We start from the raw sequence: 15,139 nt of genomic DNA on the forward strand, positions 1-15,139 counted from the left end.
CCGGGCAGTACACATACTGAATGTGATCCCTCACATACTGCTCTACTCGGCCGAAATACTGCTCTATCTGATGGCATCATAGTATGTCCAACTACTGGAAAAACATGTTCAACACGTTTTACACGGCCACTTGCCAATAATTTAAGCCAGAGAGCGACTATTGTCCAGTTGTTATTTTGACCACAGCAGTTATCTGATATTACTATCAGTTTCTTGCACTGTATGCCATTCACGGTGAAGTGTTCCAGTATGTAACGTGCAATTTCATCACTTCCTCTCCTATTAGTAGCCACGTCCCAGTAATACAAGTACCCTACGTTATTGGAGCAATCATGAATGCTGAGGTTGTAGAAAAACAATTTTCTTTTGTAAAATGCAGGTCCAATGGATAATTTTGGAATGGGCAACGCCTGTTGGAAATCAAATGTTAGAACAAGGGCTTCTTTGTCCTCTGGGGAAACTTGCAAAAATTGGGCGGCAGCAGCATGTAGGTTGTGTCTCTCGACTTTGTGTCCAATTTCTTGGACTTTAGCGTCATTTTTATCGTTTTCGGCTTGTTGCAGTTCAATTATCATTCAGTCGCAGTCCTTACATGTGTCTGCCTTAGGAGACTTGAATCCTATATTAAATTCTTTCGTAAATATTCTTCTGAACTTGTCTGCAGATACAGGACTGCTACCACTTTCTGAACAGAACTGAGTATATTCTTCAAAACAACGTTTAACTGTGTATTCCATAGACATAAACATCTTATAATGATTTTGCGCCTGGTGTAGTGACTTTCGTATTTGGGAAGTTTTGATATAAAGGTATGCACATTTTTTTACATCGTCTTCTGAATACTTTTTCTTGTGGTGCCCATGTGCACCTCTTTTATCTGATGGTGGAGTATGAGCGCCATTGGTATTTTTTTAAAACCAAAATTTCGACTTTCCCCTACTTTTTTGCAGTCCTTGGATGTTGAGGAAAGCAGTTTTACATACTTCTACTTTTTGCCCCTCAACCAAGATATTGTAAGTAATGGTAAATTTTCTTCGAGAGGGACTTCCACTGTTTTCCGTACTTCTGGCAGATTTTTAACATCTATCAGACCAAATAGATAAGCGTTTTGGATGTTGCAGTTTCCCATTCTGTTGAACTCTTCAAACACCGAGTGTCGTTCGTCAGCATCAATCTTTGAAAAACATTTTTTCTTAAAAAGGCAATCTGGGCCTGCTTCTCGAGGTGCTTGTGGATTTCTTTTCCGCGGTAAGACAAATAGCTTCTACGTAAATTTCTTAATTTTTTAATTTTTTCCTGTTTACCCCACGTTTCCTTTTTCTACCTTTTTTGTTTGATATTTCCTGATCATCTACAGTATCCTTTTGTTCAAGAGGTACCGACGATCCTGCATAACGGACTGTACTAGGCGGATTAGATTTTCCAGAAGCAGTAGTTGACCTTACATCCGCATAGTTTTCATCATGACTGTTGGTTGTAGACCTACTGGTACATGGTTCCGATTCACAATCCTGGTTGATATTGAGCGCGGTCGATTTCTGAAACAAAACAAGGAATACTTGTATCGAAAATCTCATTACCCTTCTTTCTAAAAAAAAAAAAAAAGTGCAAGGGATAATGATAAAAATCTCGTGTGCCTCCCGATTCTGTTGCTAGTCTATCAACTCGAAGCCACTTGGGAGGTTCCCGTATCCCCAACCTGCAAGAGAAGGGATCTACAGTTCATCGCGGAAGCCGAACCGCGGCTGTATCTGGCGTAATTCGTATCTTATTGAAAACGATCGGTCCGAAGATAAACTGAAAACGCTTCGTGATCCGACCAGGATTCAATCTCGTGGCTTTTGGCTTGGTAGTCAAGCGCTTAAGTCGATACACTACAGGACGAAAGGTAAAAGTGTTGTGTTTACGTTTCAGGTAGACATTTCTTCTGAAGAGCTGAGTTACACCATGATAATAGAAAAAATCCTGAGTGATTTAACCTAGTGGGTGTAAAACATGGTAACTCTTGTAGATACCGTGGTCACCTTCGCACATATTTATAATTTGCGAGTCAAAATAGAAGCTATTTCTGTTATTTCTATACAGGGTGTTACAAAAAGGTACGGCAAAACTTTCAGGAATCATTCCTCACACACAAAGAAAGAAAATATGTTATGTGGACATGTGTCCGGAAACGCTTACTTTCCGTGTTAGAGCGCATTTTATTACTTCTCTTCCAATGACATTAATCATGGAATGGAAACACACAGCATATTGCATTGTGTTTATGTTTTACGAAGTTTGGTTACCACGTACTCAGTTCATATTTGATGAAAGAGACGTTCAGAATTTCCATTTTAGAAAAGTTTCAATGCTGAACAAGCAGTAAAACTTGATAAGTGCAGTACATACCATCTTTTACTTCAAACAGATTAAGAAATAATGGCATCTGTTCTTACATTTTTAAGGAGTAATTTGCATCCGATTTGTTTGCAGTCATAAACAGGATAATACTCTGGGCTTTCATCATCGTCATTACAGGATGAACTGTAGTCAGAATTATTGGTAGCGCTCGAAACCTTCGATTCAATTTCCTCATCACTACGGAACAGACTGTGTCGGGCCGCCATGTTTGTTACTTACAATGTTTTACCTGCAGTCTGCTGTCACTTACCATAACATAATACCAACATAATTTCTTACAACGTACACATCTCCCTCAGATTCCTTCGCCAACCCATGAAATCAGCTCTAAGGAGTCCGACGTTGTCAAAAACGCCAATTGGCAAAAATTGTTTGATACCATGTTTTACGACCGAGTGCCTCAATTGTAGAAAATAATTACAGTGCCAGCAGTTTCGAAATATAAAGTTCTCAATAATAAATGTCTTTGTACACATAATGTAATAGGAACAAATAGTAAATGTATAATGTTATCCTGGAAACGATCACATACAGCCCTGAAAACACGTATTTGGCACACTTTATCACATCTCAGTTTCTTTGCAGCCAAGGAGTATAATAATTTTATGCTCCCCACATATACAACGATTACACTTACTACAAAAAGCATTCCCCTTCCTATCTTTTGATCTCTCACAAAAATCACATCTTCTTTTCTTTAGTGGCTGTCCTTGGGCAGGCTTGTCTAATTCGATTGGTTCATTTTCTAAAAGTTTTCCAATAGACGAACGGAGCTCACGGGGAAGATTTGTGTTATTCAACCTCTTTTCCATACGAGGTTTTGTCAAAGAGAGCGCAAGATTTTTGAGAAATGATATTCTCGCTTCATTTGAAAAGCTGTCCATTTTGCTATTGCTTTTGTAAATGATAAAACTATTTATAGCAGCGATGTCTAAAATAGCGTAAAAGTACCGCATGGGCCATCTTCTCTATTTCTTTTTGTGGTCCTGCTGTGCAATGCATATCTAATACATCGACCCTTCCTTTAGTTAGATTGTAGAACTCCACAATTTCAGGCTTATTTGATTTTTCGTTTATCTCTCCAGTCCATATCAGCAAAACTTTTTTATTTTTATTTGCGGTAAATGACACCAAGGTTTTGTCGTCCTGATACATAAATGTTGAAGAGCCTACTGGAGCGGAAAGCAGCATTGATGGTGGCATTTGCGGTTTGTTCCTCCTCAATGTACCCACAAATGTGAGGTTCGTTTGGAGGAGGGCGTCAGTCACCTCCAGCGAGGAGAACCAATTGTCCGCTGTAATGTTTCTATGAGAACCCCTGATAGATTCCGTCAGGCACAAAACATGCTGGGCAGGTCAAGGCAAATCTCCAGGTCTCCTCTTTATTCTGTTGTCCTTGCCAGTGTATGGAATGCGACGCAAAAAATAGAATGTCCTTGCGTCGCAGAGTGACATTATTTTCAACACATGTTTGTCGGGTTTCGATGGGATGTATGTTTTGAATGGACAGGCACCCCGAAAATTCAGTACAGCCTCATCTACTGTGACATATTCAGATGGACTACAATTTTTATACTGTTAGATTCAAACATGTCCCACACTTCGCTGAAAGCCGTAAATTTGTCGTTGATTTTTCTGGTCTCTCTGGTGGCTTTATCATCGAAGCGAAGGTTTTCTAGAAGAAATGCAAACCTTTTCTTGCACATAGAGCAACGGAATACCGGAAGTCAATAGGTTGCTGAGAACCTCTCATCTACACTGAGCATAGAATTTTTTTGGACACCTCTCATGAAGAGAAGGCCCATCAACCCTTTTATTTCAACGCTCTTTGTGGCGACTGAAACCGCTGGACCGTATTGCACTTTTGCCTAGATTTCTCTATTTCAAGATTTATGTACAAAACAATTTTTTCTATAATTTTCGAATCTATAAATAATAAAAATATGTCCAATTCACAAGTGACCCCCCTTGCTTGCCCACGTGGACCAGGGAGAAGAGTAATAATGTTTGACGCTGGCGTCCTAGAACATTTTGAATGGATGGGCTTGTTGGTGCATATTGTCTCTAAGTCTTTACCTAGCTCAAAATTTCTCTCATCATCTACATCTGACTGAGAATTATCAAACTCGACTGCTCCTGCCGCACAATGAAATACATCATCCTCGCCATGAGTATCAGATAATACATCATCTATGGTTTTTGAACAGTTTTCTGCATCGATATTGTCTCCATTCTCTGACTCAGCCTCCTATCGGAGAAACTCGTTGTATATCTCCTCAGGAGTTCTAAGGAGCTGACGCGCCATTTTAGTAAGATACTAGAAGAGAAAAAAAAACTTAGATGTAATATAAACATCAATATGGGGTTGAATCCTCCCCACAAAAGAAACTAATAAGTGTGACGTAAACAGTAAGGTGGGGTCGGATCCAACCCGAGCGCGGGTAATGTAGGTTTCGGTTAGAGAGGGTAGCTGCAGTTCACTCACCAGACTGACGTGGCCTCCTCGGCGTTCTCGGGACGACTGGCTGGTAGGGTAGCTGGAACCACAGCGCTCTCAGAAGAAAATGAGTGGGGAGTTACAAACAAAACAGACTCGCTGGGGTCGGATCCAACCCCACCCTTACCGTTAGAGGATTAAGCGACTTCAGTTAACAATGAATATCTCGTTTTCAGTAAGAATAATTAAGGCTCAAGGTGAGAGAAGAGGTAACAGGACAGGAGGTGGGGGAAGAAAATGGCCACAGAGAGGGGGAGGAGGTTATGCACAGAGAGAGGGAGGCATGAAGGAGAAGTTGGACAAAGGGAGGGGACAGGAGGACAGAGAAGCGGTTCTAGGCACTTCAGTCCGAAACCGCACTGCTGCTACGTTCGCAGGTTCGAATCCTGCCTCGGGCATGGATGTGTGTGATGTCCTTAGGTTAGTTAAGTTTAAGTAGTTCTAAGTTTAGGGGACTGATGACCTCAGATGTTAAGTCCCATAGTGCTTAGAGCCGGAACAGAGGAAGGATGAGAGAGAGAGAGAGGGGGGGGGGGGGGGCAGGAGTTTAGGATGTAAATCCAGAACCATACATATTTTGTAATTGCGAAGAATTACCGGATTCTATGGTAATTTATGGATATCACTACTTCCGGGATACACGCGGCTCTGTTTATCGCGGACTGCTGTCAGTTTCTGAACGTCCTGGCCGTGTGCTGCGGTTAACACCGATCCGCCGCATGACGTTTGCGCCCCGCTCGCGGCCTGCTCGTGCGGCGTTGGCGGATGCTGGCCGGACCGGAGCGCCGGAGGGTTCACGGCCTGGGATGCGGCGACGACCGCCGCCCCCGGCTCCGCCTCCGCCTCCGCCTCCGGCTGCTATCGATTGCCTCCCCTCCCCCTCACCGACCCCTCCTCCAGCGCAGCAGTCGGCATCGGAATCTCGGTTGGACGCCGCTCTTGTTTGCGGCTCGACGAACTGTCCCGTGTGTCCTCGTCGCAGCCCTTCCTCAGCGCCGGATTTCATTACATCGCGGGAATTCCTTCCTCTGTGTGTGTGTGTGTGTGTGTGTGGCCCCTTCCTGGTTCTGGAATAGATTCACCACGGTTTTTACTGAACTGCCGATATCACCACACGACAATCTGTATTAGGGGAAGGAGTTGAACGTGGACGATGGTGTACGTAGGTACACATGATGTTTCTTAATGTCTGTTTCAATCTCGTGACTGAATTTAGGAATGCACACTACAGTTCGCCACTAGCAGTTTCTGACATTTTCTACTGCTTTTATTCCTGTTTGACATTAGCTTCAGTATTGTGCAGTCCTTGTCAGTATTACAAGCTCTACATATTTAAATGTAGTAGTATGTTAAAACTGTTTGCAGGATATCGTTTGTTCCTCGATTACAGAGTTTTAACATGAGTAAAACTCAGTAAATTTTTAAAACTATTTGCATAACGTGTCCGCGTTTGAGTAATATGTGTTTCGTCGGTAATACACACTATTGTACCTTGAACAGAAGGTGGACTTTTAGCATGGAACGAACGATACTTGCAAGTGAAGGGGGTTTCGTTAACGTCTTAACAATGGACCGTGTCTTGTAAATGGATATTTGTTTTTAATTCCAAATGCTTCTATTTCAAAATGTTTTCAAACATGTAACTGCATTTCGATGATAATTTAATTTAATTTACTTTAATTATTTGTTATAAGTGCGTAGTAGAGTAAAAATGTAACAGATTAATTATTAAGTGCAGTACTGACAGAATTTACTCGATTGCAACATTTTTAAACTTGAATATAATATTGCTTCTAGATATATTGATGTATTCTACCTCTGAACAGATTTTCTCATTTGGAAAAACCTTACTTTTCACAAAAAGGCTGTCATATATGTAAACTTAATGTTATCATTTCAAAATGGAATAAGAAAATACACAAAACTTCTATTATGTTTATTTATTTATGCATTTATTTTACCTGACAAGATTAGGGCCTTCAGGCCCTCTCTTACACCTAACCAGGCATACTCAGATTCAACAAATTTCAGTTTCTACAGAACATTAAGGACACATAACATGTTATACAGTATTAATGTTAAAGAAAAAAAATAGAGATTATAAAAGTAGTACAATGATAATTATAACAATAAAAAAATAATTATAACGATCAGGAATAATAATAATAATAATAATAACAGTAACGAGTATGTATATGAAAGTAAACATATTTTTCTTTTATGCATGTCAGTCCTATTGCTAGTTGGGAATTTACTCGTTACATTCTTGCAGCTTGTGAGTTATTCTCATTAAGCAGAGACATAAGACGATAGAATGGGGTGAAAGAGATATAGAAGAGGTAGATGGGTTAGAGGAAGAGAAATAGAATGGTAAAATTCGAAGTTATGATGGAGAGGAGAAAGAAAAAGATGAGAGGAGCACAACAATGGTGGCTATACCGTCCCTAATATGTAAGTCTTGAGTTCCCTCTTGAATGTTGAGTGGTTCTGGATAAGACGCAGATCACAGGGGAGCGCGTTCCATAGTCGTATGGCTGAGATGGAGAATGACACGGAGAAAGATTTCGTGTTATGTAAAGGTACAGCCAATATGCTAGACGTATGCGATCTGGTATTGCGGTTGTGGAATGATGATAGGTGTTTAATGTGAGAAGATAAGTATTGGGGGCACCAGTGGCTAAGAAATCGATGAAGTAAGCACATCGTGTGGAGATCGCGTGCCTTATGTGGGCGTATCCAACCTAGCTGGGAGTATGAAGGACTGATATGATCATACAACCGTATATTGCATATGTATCTAACGCAAGCATTCATCACTAGCTCGAGGCATCTCGAATTTTCACTATTTGTGCCGTGTTGAACTACATCACAGTAGTAAAGATTAGGCAAGACTAGTGTTTGGACTAACTTTTGTTTAACATGGGTTGGAAATATTTTTCAGAATTTTTGAATTGCATGTAGGGAGGAGAGCGATTTCCGGCAAGCTGTGACTGTTTTTTCTTCCCAGTTTAGGTGTTCATCCAAGATTATTCCAAGGTCTTTTACTGTTTTTTGGTATGTTAGTTGGGTACCATTGAGGAGTATTTGAGGGACTGTTTCGCGAAAGTACCGACTGATCAACTTTGGATGAGATATAAGTATGACCTGGGATTTCTTGGGGTTTAGTTTCAGACCTAGGTTCTGTGCCCATCGAGAAACAGAGCAAAGATCTGCGTTCATACTCGCTACTGCGTCAGCAATGTTCTTGGGGCTTGCACTTAGGTACAGTTGGATGTCGTCGGCATATAGATGGTAGTTGCAGGAGTGAATCACTGAAGAAATATCATTAATGTACAGTGAGAAGAGTAATGGACCAAGGACGGAGCCTTGGGGAACTCCAGAGCGCACGTTTTTCCATGATGACTTTTCCGACCCACAAATGACTTGTTGACTTCTGTTTTTGAGGTAGCTGTCGAACCAGTGTATTGCGCTGTTTGAGAAATTCAGTTGCTTCATTTTAATTAGTAATATATCAAAGTCAACTGTATCAAAAGCCTTGCTAAAGTCAAGCAGTGTTAGGATGGTAGCTTCACGTATGTCCATAGCATGTTTAATGTCATCAGTTACTTTGATTAATGCAGTTGCTGTACTATGGTGCTTTCGAAAGCCTGACTGATATATGTCGTGGATGTTATGAGTTTTGAGGTAATCCGTCAGCTGTTCATGGACGATGTATTCTAGGGCTTCAGATATTGCAGGTAGTATGCTGATCGGCCTGTAGTCACCTGGCGACTTAGGGTTGTCAGTCTTGGGTATAGGTTGAATTAAACTTTGCTCCCACTCAGTAGGATATGTACTACTGACAAGAGACAGGTTGAAGATGTCTGTGATAACTGGAGTAATAGTGTCTACGACGTTCTTAATCATGCCAATGCTCACTCCATTATTTCCTACTGCCTCGGAAGAGATTCTCATAATTGCCTTGTGTACTGTGCCGGTAGTGACATGTTTTAGGAAAAAGTTGTCTCTCGAGAGATTGATATCTTGGGGCTGGTAATTTGTCGCTGCGTGGCAGTTTACAGCTGTTGAGAAGAAATCGTTTAATTCTTCTGCAGACGCTTGATAAACAGCGTCAGATCTTCGCTTCCCTATACTGACACTGCGCAGCTTTTTCCACAGTGCAGCAGGTTTTGATATGCCGCATATGACAGAGCGGGCATGTCTGGTTTTGGCATTCCTCACGCTTTGCTTGGTTCTATTTCAAAGTTTCCTATAAGCTTCGTACGCCTCGGGGGTTGGGTTACGCTTGAAGGCCCTATGTGCAGCATCACGTTTATTCATTAACTGGCGTAATGCAGGGGTGAGCCACGGAGCGGGAGCTCTCTTTACCTTGACAGTGCGTTGAGGAGCACGTTTATCATACAGTGCAATAATTTTGCGACATAATTCCCGAATTTTTCCGTCTAAAGTCGGTTCATTGGTTATATCATGCCAAGGGATGTCTGAGCAATCCTTTTGAAGAGCGTCATGGTTAACATTTTTTGGGTTTCTGTAGGTTACCAGGTGAGATTTTTCTTTGGTAGTATGGTTGGTTGTTTCGGGGAAGGAGACCAGACACCGAGGTCATCGGTCTCATCGGATTAGGGAAGGACGGGGAAGGACGTCGGCCGTGCCCTTTGAAAGGAACCATCCCGGCATTTGCCTGGAGCGATTTAGGGAAATCACGGAAAACCTAAATCAGGATGGCTGGAAGCGGGATTGAACCGTCGTCCTCCCGATTGCGAGTCCAGTGTTTAACCACTGCGCCACCTCGCTCGGTGGTAGTATGCTCTGAGTAATTTACGAATATCACGTCATGAGCAGAGAGTCCTGGAGCGGATGTCTGATTGGCGCGAATTATTTTATCTGGTCGCTTTGTTGCTATTATATCTATGAGTGTATGGCTGTGTGGCATGTGATGAGTTGGGTCCAGCGGTGTTAAACTCATATAATTGGAGTGGAACAGTCTCCTTAGTTTTCTGCAGAGGGAGATTTTAACTGAAAGTCGGTGTTTGTGTCGCCCATAATGATTATGTGTTCATACAGCGTCACGAGCGAGGACAGGGCAGACTGAAAGGAGGACGTAGCACCGACGTTTGGAGGTTTATAGATTACTCCAATTAGCAGTTTCTGATTTGATGTATTTATTTCGAAAACCAAGAACTCTGCTTCTCCTTCGCCCTTTGCATCCGATGTGCATAGTATAGTAGATCAGAGTGAACATAGGCACCCACACCACCCCCGTGTCGTGTTTCACGATCTGCCCTTAGGAGAGAGTAACCAGTGATTCGGATAGCGTCGGAAGAAATGTTTGGTTTCAACCAAGTTTCAGAGACGAGGATAATACGGAACAGCGATTGGCACAACAGGTCACAGAACTCGTCGAAGTGAGCCGTTAGCAACTGAGCGTTCGCGTGGGCCACAAAGAGCCCGCCACCGGAACCGGTCCGTCCCATTGTGGCCGCCTGTAGGACCGAGCGCGCTCCGTCTACCTGCTGGCCGGAAGAGGGACAAAAGCTGGATATCGCGGGGGAAGACATATTTACAGGTGTGTCCAAGGTCGTGACTGACTTATAGAGCGGGCTAGAGCGGAAGAATCTGAAACGTATACCTAAGTATAACACTCTCCTCCATTAAACAACCACCGTTCATCCAATGACAGTTGCAGCTTGCCTAACGACCACCAGAGGATGCAAAAAATTTATTTTCGGTGTTTCCCATGTGAACACTGACGGAAATTAAAAATTTAAACAGCCATCATGAATTACTCATTAACACGTCTAATTTTGTGTTAAAAGTTTAACGCAATGTCAGATCTCAAATGTAGAGACTGTGTGTATGTTTCCAGCCAGTATAAATCAGGTTGCACACATTACGAAGTATTATAGATTATATGAGAATGATAGTTCTTCGCGACTTCTAATACACTTTGTACATAATTTCAAACCTTTCGAAACTTGTTTTGAGTCACACACCCCCGCAAAACAATTTAAGGCAAAAAATTTTATCACTTAATGTATTCTCGCTTTTCATTTAGTAAAACTTCAACATCAGACATCATGTCTTAATTTATTATTTGTGTACCACTAATTTTAATCACAACAGATTTTGCAGATAGTATCCATTGATTGACCCTAAAAATGTTCATCATTGTATAACAGTTATTTTAGAAGACATGATGCCATAAAATTGAGGTGGGTAGAAACGTAGCTTGTTTTAACGCTCCATATTTCACTCATTGACTTATTTGTAAAGTACTCATATATTTGAAGCCTTTTTGATACATGAGATGTTTTCTTAATGGAATCGAAAGTCAGGAGTTAGTGCTTTAATTTTGCTTGTCGATATAAAAATGCAGTCATGGTAATACGTATAAGTATTTCTCAGTACATGCGGAAAATAAATCTCGCAGAGAATTCCGTATTTGTTTTCACTTATAGTACGACTACGAGAACAGTACGGGTAGTACTTATTTTGTGATCACATCTCACCGGAATTAAGAACAGAATTCATCGCAGGCCGCATGCAACGACTCGGAATACTGATTGCTGTCGAAAAGAAAAAAAAGGGAATGAAAAACCCAACAACAGACACCTTAAGATACGTCTCTCATCCATCGCGTGGATAAGGGCGAATGTATACGGAAAAATAAATCCATTCTAGTTATGGTGAAACTATCCCACGGTGTCTCTCAATCTACAATCCCTTAAGACTTCTCTTTTTATTACAGCACGTTGAAACCCTCAGTGGAGACGTCAATAATATCCAGCTCGATCTTTTTAATTTCATAAATGAAAATTTCCTGACTGTTTGAGAGACACTTTAAATTTTCCTTTTACACTGGTATGTATAGCAAGAATCGATTTCAGTCTGCCCTCAACCACTGCATGGGCAAAACACTGAGGTACAGCACGCAGAGACATTTTCAGTGTGGGTTAAAAGATATCATATCTCAGTTGATTATGTTATCCTGCCCGCAGTGATTACACCAGTGGCATTGCTCCAAAGAAATGACTTAATAAACATATTCGTGAGCTTGAGCAGGCGTAACAAATTATTCGGTTGCAGTATCGAGTTTGTGACGTCCTATCTCCTCGTATTATATGAAAGAACCGTCGCTGTGTTTGAATTTGGGGTATAACAATATTTTAAATACATCTTAATGGTTCTTGCTAAGAATCTCTTCGTGGGGATTGCAAATTTCAAATATTTCTCTCTTCTCTCAACAACGACAAGACAACTGCCGAGGACTTGGGAACTGGAGGATAAGATAGGTTTTCTATTTTCTATTTACCTCTGTTTGTTGGTTTCAGGCGTGAACGTAATATTTTTAACCTTCCGGTAATGATAATGACAGGATGCAATTACAATGTTTGAATATTTTTTTGGTTTCCGTACCACATACTTAGTTGCAACATCTGAGGCATCTGAATGCACTGTCCCTTGAAGTAGTCGATCTTTAAAGCACTTTTATCACAACACATGGTGAGGAGACGCGCCTCATTCCCTCCAGTTTTACAGAGCGTTTTTGCGACCCTCTTTCTTGCTTGTGATTACGTGTTAAGTATGTGGCTGGTAGGCCACCGTAGCTAAAGGGTCGTCCCAGTTGAGCAGAGGGAAGCCAGACAGGCCGCAGGGTCTTTTAGGACCAGTCCTCTGCAACCCCAATCCCACCCTCCGTCAGCCAGACAGCGGCCTCTAACGTTGTGGTGGACCTCTGAATTTTACAGTTCTCAGCAAATTGCTTCTTGCTCTCGCAAGGACGGGCATTCTAAATATCATTTGCTAGAAACAAGGCCGGCTACGATTCGTGCAGAGAGCTACCAGTAACAAATACGTTTGGGAGACACTGATGAGAGATGGGGACGTCAGTAAGTTACGCACGTCGTCCCACAGTAGCACCACTGTGCAACAAGAATGGTGCACTGTCGGAAAAGTTTTTGCATGCAGAGTGCTACTATGGGATGGTTAAGAGGTGCATCACAGTGTGTAACGGCAATGACGCTGCAACTGGAAACGTACTCCAAAGTCGAAATACGCCAGACGGTACGGTTCTTGCGAACTAAAGGCCTAAATTACACACAAATTGACCTTGAAAATCTGGCGGTGTATGGATCAGTGGTCTAGTGGTAGAGTCTTAGATTAATAATCAAAATGTCTTCGGTACCAGGCTTAAAATTCGACACCGCCCAATTTTAAATGTGGTTGAATGTGTGTGAAATCTTATCGGACTTAACTGCTAAGGTCATCAGTCCTAAGCTTACACACTACTTAACCTAAATTATCCTAAGGACAAACACACACACACACCCATGCCCGAGGGAGGACTCGAACCTCCGCCGAGACGAGCCGCACAGTCCATGACTGCAGCGCCTTAGACCGCTCGGCCGCTCAATTTTCATTAATTGTTATTAATAACCAGCAGTGGCGGCCGAAGGCTTCCAACAGCCTCGTCAAAGAGGACGGAGGAGCGGGCAGAGGTTCAGGGCACTCTCTTGTCCTTAGGGTGGGAACCTGCCCCTAAGGCAGAAGAATCAGCAATGATCAACGGCATGAGGATGCAGAAGGCAATGGAAACCACTCTATTAAAGACACATAACTTGCATCCACAGGACATGTGGCCTATAACTGAAAAACTATCGTGCGATCTCTCCATTGGCAAAAGATTCCGGAATAATCTCGGATTCTGATCTCCTGGCGGGGACCGCCAAAGCGGAGGTGACAATGAGAAAATGATTGAATAACCAACGACATGGTAACGTTCTGCGAGTCGGGGAGTGGAGTGGCAGAAGCTTGAACGTGGTAGGGAAGCTAGAAAACCTGAAAAGGGAGATCCAATGGTTCAATCTAAATATAGTAGGGGTTAGTAAAGTGAAGTGGAAAGAAGACAAGGATTTCTGGTCAGATGAGTGTTGGAAAATATCAACAGCAGCAGAAAATGGTATGACGGGAGTAGGATTCGCTACAAATAGGAAGGTACGGCAGAGAGACTGTTACTGTGAACAGTTAACTCACAGGGTTGTTCATAACAGAATCGACAGCGAACCAACACTCAAACGATAGTTAAGGTATACATGCCGACGTTGCAAGCTGACCACGAAGAGATACACAAAATATATGAGGCTACTAAAAGGGTAACACTCTACGTAAAGGGAAATTAAAATGTAATAATCATGGAGGACTGGGATGCAGTTGTAGGTGAACAAGTAGAAGAAATGGTTACAGGAGAATATGGGTTTGGTACCAGAAATTGGAGAGGAGAAAGACTGATTGAGTTCTGTAATAAATGAGCAGATGCAGATCCAGATCACAAAGCAGTAGTGATGAAAATTAGGCTAAAGTTAAGAGATTAGTCAAAAGAAATTAATACGGAAAAAAGTGACATACGGAAGCACTAAGGAATGACGCGACACACTTAAAGTTATCTAAGGCTATAGATACAGCAATAAGGAGTAGCTCAGTAGGCGGTACAGTGGAAGAGTAACGGAGATCTCTAAAAATAGCAGTAACAGAAGCAGGAAAGAAAACCATAGGTACAAGAAAAGGTAACTGCGAAGAAACCATGGGTAACAGAAGAAATACTTCAGTTGACGGATGAAAGAAGGAAGTACAAAAATGTTCAGGGAAATTCAGGATACAGAAACACAAGTCACTGAGGACTGAAAAAGAAAGCGCAGGGAAGCTAAGACGAAATGGCAGCATGAAAAATGTGAAGAAATTGAAAAAGAACTGATTGTCGGAAGAACTGACTTAGCATATAGGAAAGTCAAAACAACATTCGGTGAAATTGAAAGAAAGGGTCGTAACGCTTAAAGTGAAATAGGAATTCCACTGTTAAATACAGAGAAGAGAGCGGGTAGGTGGAAAGCCTCCACTGAAGGCCTCTATGAAGGGGAAAATCCGTCTGATGTGATGGAAGAAAAAACAGGACTCGATTTAGAAGAGATAGGGGATCCAGTATTAGAATCAGAATTTAAAAGAGCTTTGGATGACTTAACATCAAATAAGGCTGTAGGAATAGATAACATTCCATTAGATTTCTAAAATCATTTGGGGAAGTGGCAACAAAGCCAACGTAAGGCAGAAGGAATAGATAACATTCTATAAGATTTCTAAAATTATTTGGGGAAGTGGCAACAAAACAACTACTCACGTCAGTGTGTAGAATGAATTAGTCCAGTGACATACCATACGACTTTCGAAAAAAATATCATCCGCACA

General features: G+C 41.7%; 1 protein-coding gene across 1 annotated transcript in view; it reads right to left on the bottom strand.

The window, feature by feature from the left end:
• The window catches only part of LOC124622709 (acetylcholine receptor subunit alpha-L1), a 565,111-nt gene that overhangs the window by 308,887 nt on the left and 241,085 nt on the right, over positions 1-15,139 (bottom strand). The window lies entirely within an intron of this gene.

The sequence above is a fragment of the Schistocerca americana genome, chromosome 7 (assembly GCF_021461395.2).
Source record: "Schistocerca americana isolate TAMUIC-IGC-003095 chromosome 7, iqSchAmer2.1, whole genome shotgun sequence".
In the NCBI taxonomy this organism is placed as follows: domain Eukaryota; kingdom Metazoa; phylum Arthropoda; class Insecta; order Orthoptera; family Acrididae; genus Schistocerca; species Schistocerca americana.